The sequence below is a fragment of the Zingiber officinale genome, chromosome 1A (assembly GCF_018446385.1).
Source record: "Zingiber officinale cultivar Zhangliang chromosome 1A, Zo_v1.1, whole genome shotgun sequence".
NCBI classification, from domain to species: Eukaryota; Viridiplantae; Streptophyta; class Magnoliopsida; order Zingiberales; family Zingiberaceae; genus Zingiber; species Zingiber officinale.
This window is the reverse complement of record NC_055987.1, coordinates 136,562,685-136,579,884: the sequence shown is the minus strand read 5'-3', so window position 1 is coordinate 136,579,884 and position 17,200 is coordinate 136,562,685.

Genomic DNA, 17,200 nt, shown 5'->3' with positions numbered 1-17,200 from the left:
GAAAGAGTTCGAAGCAGGACACAGTAGCTGATTCTACGAGGCAGCAAAGGTGGCAGTTTGGATCCACAAGTTCATCACTGAACTTGGGGTGGTTCCTAGTATCGCTGACCCTATTGAGCTCTTTTGTGACAACAATGGAGCTATAGCACAGGCGAAGGAACCTCGCTCACACCAGTGGACCAAACACATACTACGGCGCTTCCATCTCATTCGAGAGATTATCGAGAGAGGAGATGTGAAGATTTGCAGAGTACCTACAGAGGCTAACATCGTAGATCCCTTGACCAAGGCTTTGGCACAAAGGAAGCATGATGGTCACACTAGGTCTTTAGGCCTTAGAGCCTATACTGATTGACACTAGTGCTAGTGGGAGATTGTTAGTTAGAGCCCTAGAGCCAATCATTTGATAATTGTATGGACTCATGTATATCATATTCTTGTATATTAATAAAGGCATTTGTTTGGTTATTATACTTATTTATATTAGTGCCAAATACACTAAGTATAATAGCGTCCTTGAGTAGAATGTTCATACCTATATCAATCGATTAGTTGAATCGATAGTGAGATGATATAGGGAACACTACTCTAAATCATTCCTAGTCGAGTATTAGCATTCAGGGACAATGTTAATATAATAAGACTAGCATGTAGGTCATCTCAATGACTTGATCTCACAAGTCATGGATATAGAGATATCAAGCTGACACATGGGTATGCATTAGAGAATGTATATTGAATGACCCGCCATGAGAAAGTATCATGGATCGTTATATGAGTGTCATATACTTTCTCATGTGGCTATTAGTATGACTATTAGTCCTTAGACCTGAAGTCACCATGGATCCCTACATAAGGAGTTATGTACTTTAGTTTCGTCAAACGTCACCCGTAACTGGGTGGACTATAAAGGTGATTACTGGGTATATAATGAATTATGTAGAGGGATGTGAGTGATGTAGATGGAATCTATCCCTCCCATATGACGGGAGCGACATCGGTATTCTTGATAGAGTGAGACCACTAAGTGCATGGCCATGCCCAAATGAGTCAACATTAGATGTTGAGCTCATTTGATCGAGTGAGTCTAACTTGGAGTTCAAGATTTAGATTGATTAGAGGATGACACGGTCTATGCCTCATATTGATCAATCTAGATGTCTAGGATAGAAGGACACTTGTCATTATTTTGTGAGTAGTCACAATTGGTAGTCACAAGGTGATGTCGGATCTCGACATTCTTGTAACTTGGGTAGTAATGATGTGTTGCTAGATACCGCTCATTACTTATGCTCCTAAATGGGTTTAGGGCATTGCCAACGTTACAAGAACCTATAGGGTCACACACTTAGGACAATTAGGTGGAGATTAGGTTCATATGATGAACCAAGAGGATTAGATTCATTTGATGAATCAAATTGGATTAAGAGTAATCCTAATTGGGCTAACTTGAGTTCGACTCAAGTTGATTCATGTGTTAAATGAGTCTAATTTAGATTTTGACTCATTGAATCAATTTAATTTAATGAATTAGATTCATTATATTAAGTTGGCTCGAATCAAATGGTTGGATTAGATCCACCATGGTAGAGATGGAGTCAAGTTTGACTTGACTTGAGAAGGAAGACCAAAGGTCAATTTTGAGTTGACATTTTTGCCACCTCATTGGTGAGTTGGCATTAGGTGGACCAATAATGATGTTCCACATCATCATGGGTGCCACCTCATGGAAGTAACAAAGCCACTCTCTTAATGGTTTCATATTAATTGCAATTAATGCAATTAATGTGATTTTATGGTTTCATATTAATTGCAATTAATGCAATTAATGTGAATTTTGAAATGTGGCCGGCCACTTGGTTTTTGGGTGAAGAAATTCATTTTTCATTCACTTGTGTGCATCTTCCTCCTTCTCCCTCTCAAGCTCTCCCTCTCCCTCTCCTCCCTTGGCCGAACCACATAGGTGCTAGCACACCTTGGTTTTTGGTCATCTCCATCTAGTGTGTCCGTGTGGATACTTCTAGAGGACCGGCGCTTGACGGTCTTGAGATCCGGCATCATTTGGACGAGCGGGAACGCGAAGGGCATCGCATCAAGGGTAAACACTTTTTCCTCATAGATCTAAGTAGTAGATCAGTTTTTGAACTCGTACAAGAAATAGTTTTTCGAATTTTTATACGAATCTTTGCACGGATCTACGGCTTTGGGTCCTTCGGGGTTTCCGCGACGCGAAAAAGCGGTTTTCGCGGCTCGAAGAACCCAACACTCTCAATTCATAAACTGTCGCAGACTTAACCAGGAATTACCCAAAAATTTGACGAGTCACTTTAAGTGAATATGATTGTGTATTTGTAAAAGACGTATAATCAAGTACTTGCAATTTTTGTAAAAATTTGTACTTACCTATTTTTCCGACCTTTATTATTTGGCTGCTGCTTCTTGAGAATAAGTACTAACTTGCTCAAAAGCTTTTCCTATTGTGGTATCTTAATTGATCATATGGCTCTGAACAATAAGGCTTTCCATAAACTCCTTGATCTTTATTCAGGCATGACTATATATAAAGAATTCCAAAGACTTCAGTGCTTCCGAGGGACGTGTAATCCCGAGCAACTTTATATGAAGAACTCCATAAGATTTATGTGTTCTTGGTCGGGCATACAATCCCGAGCGATTTTAGATAGAAAACTTCATATAATTGTGACTTCTGATTGGGAATGTAATTTTGAAGGATTATATATATATATATATAAAGAATTCCCTCTGAACTTTGAATCCTGGTTGGGAGTGTAATACCGAGTGATCTTTATAAAGAAATCCAGATGACTTTGAATTTCGATTGGGCATGTGATCCCGAACGATTATAACGGGGAATTCAATCATCTTATGACTTTCAGTCGGGCCCCCAATCCCTATTGATTTGAGTCACTAGATTCCTGTGCTCTATCATATTTTGATCAGGTACTCAATCTTGCATGACTTTGCTCATGATAGTTTAAAGTCTCCGGTTCCTCCCAAGAAGGCTCGTCCGGGTTACTTCAAGAGATTTCCCGATTGATTGTGTTTATGCTGGTTTAAAGTCTCCAGTTCTTCTCAAGAAGGCCCGTCTGGGTTACTTCAAGAGATTTCCCGATCAATTGTGTTTATGTTGGTTTAAAGTCTCCAGTTCCTCTCAAGAAGGTCCGTCCGGGTTACTTCAAGAGATTTCCCGATCGACTGTGTTTATGCTAGTTTAAAGTCTCTGGTTCCTCTCAAGAAGACCCATCCGGGTTTCTTCAAGAGATTTCCCGATCGACTATGTTTATGCTAGTTTAAAGTCTCCGGTTCCTCTTAAGAAGACCCGCCCGAGTTTATTCAAGAGATTTCCCGATCGACTGTGTTTATGCTGGTTTAAAGTCTCTAGTTCCTCTCAAGAAGGCTCATCCGGGTTACTTCAAGAGATTTCCCGATCGACTATGTTTATGCTAGTTTAAAGTCTCCGGTTCATCTCAAGATGACCCATTCGGGTTTATTCAAGAGATTTCCCGATCGACTGTGTTTATGCTAATTTAAAGTCTCCAGTTCCTCTCAAGAAGGCCCGTCCGGGTTACTTCAAGAGATTTCCCAATCGATTATGTTTATGCTAGTTTAAAGTCTCCGGTTCCTCTCAAGAAGACCTGTCCGGGTTTATTCAAGAGATTTCCCGATCGACTATGTTTATGCTAGTTTAAAGTCTTCGGTTCCTCTCAAGAAGATTCGTCCGGGTTTATTCAAGAGGTTTCCCGATCGACTATGTTTATGCTGGTTTAAAGTCTCCAGTTCCTCTCAAGAAGGCCCATCTGGGTTACTTCAAGAGATTTCCCGATCGACTATGATTTGAGTGAAACTAAAAAATGCTTTCATTAACCTTATGATGGTTTAATGTCTTCGAGATTTCTTAAGGAAACCTGATCGGTCATTCCTTAAAGCTCCCAATTGACGGCCGCTTGAGCAGAATAAAAATGTTTGCACGGTACTCACCACGCTGTTTAAACCGTGTCTATTTTTTGGGTGATACTTGGCCTGAATTGTATTTACCAAATTAAATGAAGTACATAAATTATGAGCATACTTGTTATCTGTTCGCAGGGCCGAACGGAGGGAAATTGCTAAAAGTAAACTTGATTTGTTATTTTGGACGTGCTAAGTTTCACGTGATTGGATGATTGGAATATACTGAGGAGGTGTTAGCCTGCTCGTTCAGGGATATCTATATTTCTCGAGTGATATAAGCTTGTTAAGTTCGGTAGGACTGTAAATGATTTGCACTCCATGGGCGCCCGAGAATTCTTCCTTCTGTGTCTTGGAGATAATATGAGCCTGATGCCAGTTTTTCTACCACCTTGTAGGGTCCTTCCCATTGTGGTGCTAATTTGTTAACATCCCCAGCGAGCTTGGCATGCTTCCATACTAGATCCCCCACTTGAAAGAATCTCGAGATGACTCTCCTGTTATAATTTTGTCTCATTCGTTGTCGGTATGATATAAGACGAGTTGTAGCTTTGTCTCGAATTTCTTCCATCAGATCTAGCTCCCTAAGTCGTCTACCTGCATTGTCATCGTCATATAATTGTCTTCTGTCGGATTCTACTCCTACCTTGATAGGAATTACAGCTTCTCCTCCATAAACTAGTTGGAAGGGAGTAATCCCTGTAGCTTCTCGGGATGTAGTACGATATACCGAAAGAACACTGGGTAATTCATCTACCCAGCTACCTCCGACATGATCCAGTTTGATTTTTAGACCTCTTATAATCTCTCTGTTGGTTACTTCTGCTTGACTGTTACTCTGTGGATACGCCACAGAGGTGAATGCTTGAGTAATACCATAGCTTTTACACCAATCTAAGATTCTGTCTCCTTGAAACTGCATTTCATTATCAAAGACTAATTTATGGGGAATACCGAATCTGCAAAAAATATTTTTCCACAAGAATTTAATAACCGCATCTTCAGTAATCCGAGCAAGTGGTTCTGCTTCTACCCATTTAGAGAAATAGTCTACTGCTACTAATAAAAATCTTCTCTGTGCAGTTGCCATAGGAAATAGACCAACTATATCCATGCCCCATTGATAAAAGGGGCAGGAAACTATAGAGGCTCTTAATAATTGTGTAGGATGATGTGAAATATTCTGATGTTTCTGATAATAAATGCAAGTTCTTACAAATTTGGCGGCATCTTCATGTAAAGTAGGCCAGAAATGTCCTACTAGTAAAATTCTGCGGGCTAAGGATCTTCCTCCTATATGACTACCACACGAGCCCTGATGAACCTCTTGTAAGATAAATTGTATATCTTTTGTTCCAATACATTTAAGCAAAGGTCTAGGGAAAGCCCTTTTATATAACTGTTCCCTTATCATAGTGTATGGGGAAACTCTCTTCTTAAATATTCTTGCTTGTTCTGCATCAATCGGAAGAATGCCCTGCTGCAAATATAATATGATTTGTGCTCTCCGATCACCTTGTATCCGTATTTCAGCCTATCCTTCAATACAAGATACTAATAATGTCTGCTCAACTGGCCGATCCAAGCTCCACGGTGTTATAGCAGAGGCCAATTTAGCTAATTCATCCGCTACTTGATTCTCAGATCGAGGAATTTTTTGTATATTTACTTCTTGAAACTGAGCCTTCAATTTATCAAATGCCTCAGCATATAACCTGAGTCTATCATTATTGATTTCGAAGTTACCTGATAATTGTTGGGTTGCTAACTGAGAGTCAGAATAAATATAAAACCGGGATGCTCCCACATGCCGAGTGGCCTGTAACCCTGCTATCAATGCTTCATATTCTGCTTCATTATTAGTGGCCCTATAATTCAACCTGACAGAAAGTTGAAGCTTATATTCCCTTGGAGATATAAGGAGAATACCAATTCCACTACCTTGTCTGTTTGAAGATCCATCCACATAAACTTTTCAAGTACTCTCTTCTTCAAGACCTTGAACTTCTATGATGAAATCTGCTAGAGCTTGTGCTTTGATGGCCGAGCGAGGTTGGTATTGTATGTCATACTCACTAAGTTCGGTCGTCCATTTGATCAACCGACCAGATACCTCTGGGTTAAGCAACACCCGCCCGAGAGTACTGTTGGTCAATACAATAATTGCATGTGCTAAAAAATATGGACGCAACCTCCAAGCAGTTAACACTAATGCATAGGCCAACTTTTCGAGTGTAGTATATCTACACTCGGCTCCTTTTAATAAATGGCTAGAAAAATATACAGGTTGTTGCTCTTTCCCTTCTTGTTTAACTAACACAGAGCGTACAACATTTTCATTGACTGACAAATATACCCATAGGGTTTATCCTACTACAATCTTAGCTAACACGGGAAGGGTGGACAAGTAATCTTTCGATTCCTAGAAGGCTTTGTCACATTCTTCATCCCATTGAAATTTGTTAGCCTTCCGGAGTATTTTGAAGAAATGGCAGCTACGATCGGCTGACCTTGAAATGAATCTGGACAAGGCTGTGATCTGGCCAGTGAGTCTTTGAGCTTCCCTCATATTATGTGGTGGCTCCATGTTTTGGAGTGCTTTGACTTTGCTTGAGTTGGCCTCTATTCCCCGCTCGGACACCATATAGCCCAGGAACTTTCCACCTTTTGCTCCAAACAGACATTTGCCCGGGTTCAACTTGAGACCATACTGCCTCAATGTTCCACAAGTTTCTTCTACATCCCTGCAGAGATCAGTAGCCTGAAGAAACTTAATTAAAATATCATCAACATATACTTCCATATTCCTTCCAATCTATTTCTAGAAGACCTTATTCATAAATCTTTGATAAGTTGCTTCTGCATTTTTTAGTCCGAAAGGCATAACATTATAACAATAAGTACATTCAGATGTCACAAAACTGACCTTCTCTTGATCCTCTTTAGCAAGAGGGACCTGATGATAGCCTTGATAGGCATCCAACATAGAAATATATGTTGGTGCAATCAACCAAGGTTTTGATGTGTGTGTCAAAGAGTTTAAGTTAGATTTTCATATGTATTTGATATGTGTTTGAGTCTTGCAGGACTTGGTGAAACACATGAGGAACTTGGTGCGGCCAGGTGTGGGAAGGTCATCCAAGGGCTCGAATCGTTGAGTCGGTGAAGGATGGTGTGGAAGACATCTGAGGGACCGCCGGACGAGGAGCAATGGAGTGGAGTCGAGGAAAACGGACTTCAAGGCAACGTGAAGGATGGCACGGAGAGGAGCCGTGGGCTCGGGTGCATCTGAGGGACGAAGGCCGAGGAAGAGGGCTTCAAAGGTGACTCCGGAAAGGATGAGAGGAGTGAATGTACTGGGACCAGTCGACTGGTCATAGGATCAGTCGACTTATCCAAAATTCACAGAATACATAGAATGGTTCTGTGCTCGTCAGCTACGGGTACCAGTCGACTGGTACTGGGACCAGTCGACTGGTACATAGTCGTTGGCAGAATTTGGCTTTCTGCAAAGAGCCGTTGGCTAGGTCCAACGGCACACCAGTCGACTGGTGCTTGGACCAGTCGACTGGTGTCGGGGTTTGAGTTGATTGTTGATCAACTCTCTCCTCTTATTTAAGGAGAGCTTTGGGGCTTGAAGAAGGTTACTGGTGCTAATTGTAAACCTTCTTAGTCTTGACCAAAGCTTCCAAGTTCAATTCTCTTCCTCCCAATCTAAACTCCATCTTGTAAAGAGGAAGAGATCATTTTATGAGAGGTTTGCTCCACCGAGAAGGAGAAGCTTTAGCCGGAGATTGCCGGGGACTGATCCACCGAAGGATCAAGGGCTCGTCCACCTCAAGGACACGTCGTGGAGTAGGAGCATCATCTTCGAACCACGTTACATCGAGCATGTTAGCGTTTGTATTCTTATTTGTTTCTAATCGCTTTAGTTTTTGTATTTCCACTACGCACTAACCTTTTGTAGAGAAGAAATCGTTTTGGGGGTGGCCTAGCTATCCAACCCCCCTTCAAGTCGGTCACCGATCCTCCAACAATATATTCACACCCGACTGTGGAAACTACTAATTGATCAATCCGGGGCAAAGGATAACAATCTTTTGGGTAGGCCTTGTTAAGATCGCAGAAACCAATACATACCCTCCTTTTATTTCCTGGCTTAAAGACCAGGACGACATTAGCTAACCAGCTAGGGAATTGTATCTCCCTGATGTAACCGACCTCCATCAGTTTAGCCACTTCTTCTTTAATGATTTGATTTTGCTTCGTACTGAAATTCCTCTTACTCTGCATGACAGGCCGAGCATCTGGGAAGACATGTAAAGAATGTTCCATTACTGAAGGAGAAACGCCCGTGACTTCCTTGGTCATCCAAGTAAAGACATCATTGTTTTTCTTCAAGCATTGAACCAGCTCTGTTTTCAGCGTAGGATCAAGCTTGACCGCGACATAAGTGACGGCTTCAAGTTGACCGGTCTGAATCTGGACTTCTTCCTTCTCCTCATAAACCAGGATAGGTGACTTCTCTTGAATGGCATTGACCTACATTCTTTGCATTTTTCGGGCGGCACTAGCTTCAGTTCTAACAATCTCCACATAACACTTACGAGCCGTCATCAATAGGAAATTTAATTTTCTGACAAAAAGTAGAAACGACCGCCCTAAACTCATTTAAGGTCGGTCGACCCAATATCACATTATAGGCAGAGGGGGCATCCACCACCATGAAGTGAGATCTTCTTATCCTCATTAGGGGCTCCTCCCCTAAAGATATGACCAACTTTATTTGACCAAGCGGTTGCACCTCATTACCAGTGAATCCATATAAAGAAGTCACCATCTGTTGAAGTTCGCTTGGGTCAATCTGCAGTTGATCAAAAGCCTTTTTGAAAATAATATTTACAGAACTACCAGTATCTATAAAGGTACGGGAAATAGTATAATTGGCTATCACAACCTTAATTATTAATGCATCATCATGGGGTATTTCTACCCCTTCAAGATCTCTGGGCCCAAAACTGATTTCCGGCCCTGCTACTCTCTCCATGCTGCATCCCACAGCATGGATCTCAAGTCTTTATGCATGTGCCTTTCTGGCCCTGTTAGAATCTCCATCAGTGGGCCCGCCCGTGATCATATTGATGTTGCCTCGGGCGGCATTGCTCTTGTTTTCTTCTTGCCGGGCTGTTATGGCCTCAGGCTGAGTTTTCTCAGGCATCTGAGTTGTACAGACCGGGGTTGTTAATACACCTTGTTGAGGCTCGACCAGGCGGTACTCTATTTTGAGCGGACTTTGCTGCCTGGGATATTGTTGTTGATAGTAGTTTCGCCTTTGATAACGATCCCTATTTGCTTTCTTATTTTTCAAAACAAAACAGTCCTTTGTATGATAATTGCTGGTCTTGTGATAAGTGCACCATCTTCTTGGTGCTTCTTGCTGCATCTCCACATGCTGTACTTCTTGGGGGTGATACTCCGGATGCCGTCGGGGTGAAGGAATTAATCGAGGCCCCCTCGGTGGAGGAACGTGAGCGGGAGCCTTCTCCTTAACAGGAGCAGGAGAAGAAGTAGTATCTTCTTTTCTACGTGCAGCCTGAGCTTCTTCAACATTAATGAATTCAGTAGCACGTTCAATTAATGAGTCAAAATTGGCAGGAGGATTTCTTACTAGATCTTTAAATAAATTATTATCATTCAAGCCTTGAGAAAAGGCACTTACTAATATCTCAGTAGTAGCATTGGGCACATCAATGGCTACCTGATTGAATCTCTTAATATAGGCTCTAATGGACTCTTTAGATCCTTGTTTAATTGAGAATAAACTTCAGGGAGTTTTATGATACCTCTTGTTGCTGGAAAAATGATGCAAGAAAACCTTCTTGAAATCCTTAAACCTTCGGATAGAATTTTCAGGCAATCTTTTGAACCAGCGTTGAGCAGCTCCTCCAAGTGTTGTAAGGAGCATCCGACACTTTACTCCATCAGAAAATTATTGTAATAATGCTACGTTCTCAAATTTTAATAAATGATCCTCTAGATCTGTAGTTCCAGTGTATTCGCCAATCTGAAGATTTTGATATCGTTTAGGAAGTGGATCATCCATTACACCTTGAGAAAATGGAGAAATAATTCTTTCTGCTGAGCTATCACTAGCCACCATCATTTTAGCTTTGTTCTTCTCCTTATCCGGTGTCTCGCTAGAGGATTCTTGAAATACAGGCCTTCACCCTCCTTGTTCGAAAGGAGTATGAAGAAAAGCTCGAGGGCGTCTAGTCGGAGAAGCAATGGTCGGAGTAATATACACACGATCTTCCTCTTCCAACTCTCTTTCCTTCCGATGATCAATAGTCAAGATCGCTGGATTATGAGCTACTGGCAGAGTAGCTCCAGTATGAACTTGCTGTTATTGTTGTTGTTGTTGTTGTTGTTGTTGTAGAGCCTTCTGCACATGAGTGCTAATAAGGAAATCCAGATCTTCACGACTAATAGTGAGTAGGTTTGATTTTCCAGCATCTTCCATCTTGCAATCTCAGATTCAGGTGAAGTTCCCACAGACGACGCCAAATTTGATCCTGTCTAAGAAGCTTGACAAAATGGAAAGCTGGGGAGAGAACTTACTGCTGATGAAGAAGAACACCTGAGAACTCCCGATCCGAGAAAACCAAAGTGGATCTAGAAGAATAAAGTCACCAAACGCACTCCTTATACGAAGACTCAAGGACGAAAGGAGGGATCCACTAAAGAACACCAAGATCTGAAGCTTCCCCGACTTCCTGCGCACCAGAGACTAACCAACACTATTGTCAGTGACCTAAGACCGGGGTGGGAATCCCTCGCTAGGTCCTCCGACGCTCAAGTCAGTGATCTCTCTTAGTGTGGAAGGAAGAAAAAAGATGAACAGTAAATCTAAATTAGGGTTTGCAGTAGATGACTGTGTGTGTTGTGATTGTGAGCATACCTGGCTAACGGAGAGGATTCCCCTTTTTATACCACTTCATATAACCTCCGTAGTCATGAAGTGGACCCCGTTTTGTTAGAGTTTGTTATGAGATGACGTAAGCCATGTACTTGCAGAAAATAACTTTTAAGGAATTTTTTTTGTACCCCAGATGTACCTTCTTTGTCACCTAATGCCTGTAGAAGAGTCTAGAAACATTCTTCCTGCCAAATTAGCAAACATGTTATACAATCACATACTACTGATATCTTCATTAAGCTATTTATGAATATTCTTGAAATATTTGTTCTTGCCCTGTCTTATAAGCTATATGGAGATATATTTATCGTCCCTACATGCTTACCCTGTTTTTATTATATTATAGACAGTCCGATCTTATACTATGATTTGTATCGGACGGAATTGAACCTAAATTATGTTTGGGCGAGTTACTACTATTGTTCAACATATGTCCTAATTGTCCGATAATATACTATAGATCTTGTAAGGCCTTGTATCTTTTCACACCCAGGCGATCATATAAGCCCGCCCAATGCTAATATACATCCAGATATACTAATCCAAACAATCTTGGTTTATCTATCTTAAACGCGATATTTGGCCCATCTTTCTTAAGGTCTTATACTGGCCGATATTGACCTATTTTTCTTAAGCATATTATTCCAGCCGATATTGGCCTATTTTCCTTAAGCATATTATCCCGACCGATATTGGCGTATTTTCCTTAAGCATATTTTCTCGGCCAATATTGACCTATTTTTCTTAAGTATGTTACCTCGGACGATATTCATGTTTGCTTAATTCTGTTATCTCCTTTCCCCTCTTCACTGGGGACATACCAAACCTAACCCATATCATCTGCATTTAGTTAAATGTAGTTGTCTATTTAATTTATATTATAGATGACATGGTGTGTGGTGTCTCATAGAAGATCATGTTATCAGTTCTTTATAAATTACAAATAGTAGATCACAACCAAGATGGATTGGGATAAACTATTGGAATGGTTGTAGTGTAATTTGATATTAGTTTATCTTGACTATAAAATTATACTAGTACACTATGTGTATATTGAGCAATATCATTTGAGGTTGTTTCTTTTTATACTGACTGCATAAAAGAATATAATCTCTATTATTATGGATGTATGTACTCTTAATCTCGATTAATAACAAGCACATATACTTAGTATCTATTTCTTTAATTTATCAATGGGTTTGATTTATTCGTTAAATCAATAAACCCGATAAGTTGGGAAATAATATTATTTATATGGTGTGTTGTTGATTATAGAAGAAAATTGTGTCCTAGTTATCTAGGTTGATGATGTCCCCTTGAGGAGCTCATAAGGATTGTCATGTAAACCCTACAGGTGGACTTAGTTCCGACATGACAATGAAGTTGAGTGGTACTACTATTAGAGCTAGATATTAATTAAGTGAGTTGTCAGTAACTCATTTAATTAATGGACATTCGATATCTTAAACATAGGGAGACTAATGCACTCATGATAAAAAGGAGCTCATAATGTAATATGGGATTGGTGCGGTAGTTCAATAATAACTCTTTAGTGGTATGATTTATTATTGATGAACTTGAGTTGGGTGTTCGGGTCGAACACAGGAAGCTCAAGTCCATCAAGAGGCTAAAACCAATTCCACCTCTAGGTCCCTGTTGTAGCCTCTTATTAAAAATTTTTTTATCCACCCAAAGCCCAGCTTCTTACCCAAGCTAGGGGTCGGCCACATCCTTACTTGGTGCCCAATCAAGGGGCCGACCAAGCCGATCTTGGTGTCCAAGATGTGGCCGGCCAAGCCTTGCTTGGTGACCAAGCAAGGGGTCGGCCACTAAAGTAATAAAAAGAGAGATTTTAATTTTTGAAAAAATCTTTCCTTTTATAGCAATCTACAAAGGATTAAAAGAGATATTTTAATTTTAAAATCTTTCCTTTTTGAAGTCATCCACATGGTTTTAAAAGAGAGTTTTAAATTTTAAAATCTTTCCTTTTTTGTTGCTATCTATATTGGTTTAAAAAGAGATATTTTAATTTTGATAAAACTTTCCTTTTTTGTAACCATGATTTAAAAGAGAAGTTTAATTTTAAACTTTCCTTTTGTAGCCATCACAATAGGAAATTTAAAAGAGAGAGATTTTAATTATTATTAAAATTTCCTTTTTTGTCATTATTGGAATTAAAAGGAAGTTTTAATTATGTTTAAAACTTTTATTTTTTGCATTCACCAAGGATTATAAAAGAGAGGTAGATGGTGCCTTATGGAACAACAACACAACCTAAAGTTCCCTCTTCTCTTTTCCTTGGTGGCCGACCCTTCTCTTTCTCTTCTCCCTTTGTTTTCTTCTCTTGAGGTCGGCGGCACATTAAGCTCCATCTTCTTGTAGTCGGTTTACTTGGAGAGGAAGAAGAAGAGAAGGAAGTTTCCTATTTTGGCTTTCCTTGGGTGGCCGAAACTTGTAGGCAAATAAGAAAGGCTCGGGTGGATTTCATCTTGGTAGATCATCGCCCACACAACGTCCAAGAGGAGGAGAGGAATACAGCAGAAGATCAAGAGGTCTTTAAGATACAAAGAAAGGTATAACCAATTATTTATTTCCGCTGCATAATTAGTTTGTGTTCTTTGTATGGATCCTGAAATACCAACACAAGAGGCTATCGATTTTATGTTTCGATTTTTTATTTTGATTTTGTGTTTCTATTGTGATCTCTATAGTTAAACCTAAGGTTACTGTAAGAAGTTTAAATATTCAATTTCTTTGAAAGGCTTTGTCTAGGAAGTGGTGGATGATCTCATACCCAAGAAGGTCGAGTACCTCGCCATGTTTAATCTGGAAGTCAATCTTTGAAATAGATATTTAATCAACTTCTGTAATATGTTTTAACTTTTGAAGAACACATGGGTTGAACTTGAAGTAAAAATGTTAAGTTCCGTTTCCAATCCAGGTTTAACTTCTGAAGAACAACTTGGATTAATAATGTTAAGTTTCATTTGCAATCCAAGTTTAACTTCTGTAGAGCACATGGGTTGCTAGGAAAAGTTCTTTTCTTGTACAATTTTTGAACAAGGGAAACAGAACGAAATTCCAAGTAGCATCCAACATGATTTTTTTTTCGTTGTCGATTTTGCAACAAATCTTTTTTTTTTGTCGCCAAATTGGAACCAAATTTAGTGACGAAATATTTTTTGTTGCAGATTTGCGACAAATTAGTTTGTTCCTAAATTAGTTGATAATTTGCAAAATATTTATTTTTGTTGCAAAATCCGTCACAAATTTGGGACAAAAATTATTCGTCGCAAATGTTCATCCCTACATGAGTGTTTTTTTGTAGTGTAATTCACACTAACATGTGCAACCTCAAAGGTACACCAACATGTTGTGGGAATAAGTACTTCATCACTTTTATAGATGATAACATAAAATACTATTATGTGTATCTTCTCAAAAGTAAGGATGAAGCTATAGAGAAATTTTCTCTCTATAAGAATGAGATAAAAAAACCAGCTTAATAGAAAGATTAAGGTGGTTTGAAGTGACTGAGGAGGTGAATATGTGTTACGCAACCGCAAGTGCATGATTTCGTCATCAGTAATAAAAAAATATCGAGCCCACAAGGACTGTTGATTAAGCACTAGTTAACTTCGCACGGTGAATTATCTAGACAAACGTAAGATGGTTGGAAAAGAGATTAAGAGAGAGAGAAGAGATGGTGGATCTTGAGAGGAGTTGAGCTAAGAGGATGTGAGAGATGGTTTGAGGTGCGATTCTAGGATTTTGGTTTCCTTGTGATGCTAGGCGATGTTACATAGATTACTTAGTTTCTATCCTCTATGTTCATGCTCTTGTAGGAAGTTAGATGCATTACCGACTCTCCCTTGCAGTGGATAAGTTGGCATGATATCCTACTCCATGTCCTATGCTACTAAATGGAAGTGATTCCTATGAAGTCCATTAGCGGGGCAGCCTGTCACTAACACCCCTCGGTCATACAATACAGAAACACACTAACACACAATAACATAGAAATAGAAATAGTGATTATGCCCGATCCACTACTTCCATGTGGAGATCTGCTTCTTCTTTCAAGGTGATACCTAGACGTTCGTTAGTGGGGTAGCCTGTCACTAGTGCCCCTCGATCATACGATCCAGGGTATCCCCCCTATGGGATTAACAATTCTACACAACCATTTGAAAAAATATGAAAATTATATATATAAGTTTCACACACACATTTCATCAAATATGAACAAGGCATTAACAAGTCATTGAATAGAAACATGGCAAATCCACATACTTTTACATCTCCATCACATCACAAATACTCCGTAATCCTAGAAATGAGATTTACTCCATTGTAAAGGAAGAACATCCCCAAAACATTAAGTAAAGCATACTTACAATCCTAGATGTGAGAAGAATGGGAAAAAGAGATGATTGTCGATATTTCCGATGAATAGGAGATGCCTTCTTGCTCCAAAGATGGACGGATCATCAAGGGATGGAGGTGAATGAAGCTCTAGGGTTTCCCCCTAAGGGGAGAATCCTTCCCCAAGGAGAGGGACGAAGTCCCAAACTCAAGATGAGTCAAAGAATGAGGTTCTTGACCCTTTTATACCTCCTCCAAACTACCCAGAAAAACTAGGATTACAGGGGTCCAGTAAACTAGGGTTTTCACCCTTTAAACCAGGTTTTCTCATAATTCACCCTGAACTAAAGTTGTATCTCTTGAAATTATCTACAATCTAATATTTATATTGAGCCCTGTCTCCAACCGAGCTGAAAGTTATGGTGGTTCAAAGTTTGGTCTGTAGTCTAGGAGGAGGTCCAGATGAACCCGCGGTTGGGAAGCACGGTCATGCCATTTAGCATGGGTAGAAAATGCTATCTCTCTGTTGGATCTGAATAAAAATTGTAGATCTTGAAGTTAGCCACGTTTTAGTATAAAGATCATCTAAAAACTCTAACCAATCACAAAGTTATGTCCGTTTTACGATCAATATACAATTTACCCAGAATTCAGCACAGCTCTATTTTGACGTGGCACGACCCCATGGCGCAACCATGTGGCATCCACATGGCCAGTTTCTTCTTGGCCTCGGCTCTGGTCACACGGTCGTGTGGATTCACAGAACCTTACCCAACTTCCTCTCGGGTAGAGTCACACGGCCATGTGGCTTACACGATCGTGGCCTTCTTCTTCACTGTTGGCCTCACACGGTCGTGTCTGTCACACGGCCATAATCTTCTTCGCCTTTAGAATGTTGTCACGGGGAGATTCACACGGTCGTGTCTTGATTTACCTTTGGTGAGGACACGGCCATGTGGGTCACACGGCCTGAGCTTGTTTTCTTCCGGAGTTGCTCCCGTGTGCGTTTTTATTCTATTTTCGCTCCAATATGCGTCTTGTCAATAAAAATATACAAAGAGGAGATCTTTGAATAGAATATAATGGAACTATGATATTATACTGAAATAAGGTGCAATAAACATAGATTATGCTAATGAAATATAAGTAGATATGTGCCAAAATATGCATAAAAGTGTATATAATCTACGCACATCAATATGTATCACTGTTTGCTGAGTTGTGTGTTGAACATGGGATCAGACATGAAATAATAGCTCCTTATACTCCTTAGCAAAATGGAGTTGATGAGCGAAAGAATCAAATTCTAATAGAGATGATGAATGCTCTTCTATTGAGCTCTGAATTGCCAGAGATCATGTGGGGGAGGGGGGGGGGAGTTGTCTTAGCAGCTAATTACCTTTTAAATAAGGTGCCCTAGAAGGAAATAGATAAGAGCCCTTATGAGTTGTCGAATGGAAGACAACCGTCCTACAAATATTTACGAATATAGGGGTGTCTTGCCTAAGATTTGGTGCCAAATTCGAAAAGAATTAAGATAGGACCAAAGGTTGTTGATTGCGTATTTATTGGATATGCACAAAACAACAGTGCTTATCAGTTTGTTGTGTATGAATCACAAATACCAGAGATACATAAGAAATCCATAATAGAATCGAGAAATGCCTTATTCTTCAAGCATGTGTTTTCGTATAAGACCCGAGAGGATGCTAGCTCCTTAAAGTGGGCATATGAAACACAAGGTGAAGATGATGATGAGGAACCAGTGGAGGTTGAGCTTAGACAGAGCAAAAGAGCTTGGGTAGAAAAATCCTATGGATATGATTTTATCCCTTTCATGTTGAAAAGTGAGCCCTGAAGTTACTCAAAAGTTGTAGGCTCTCATGATGA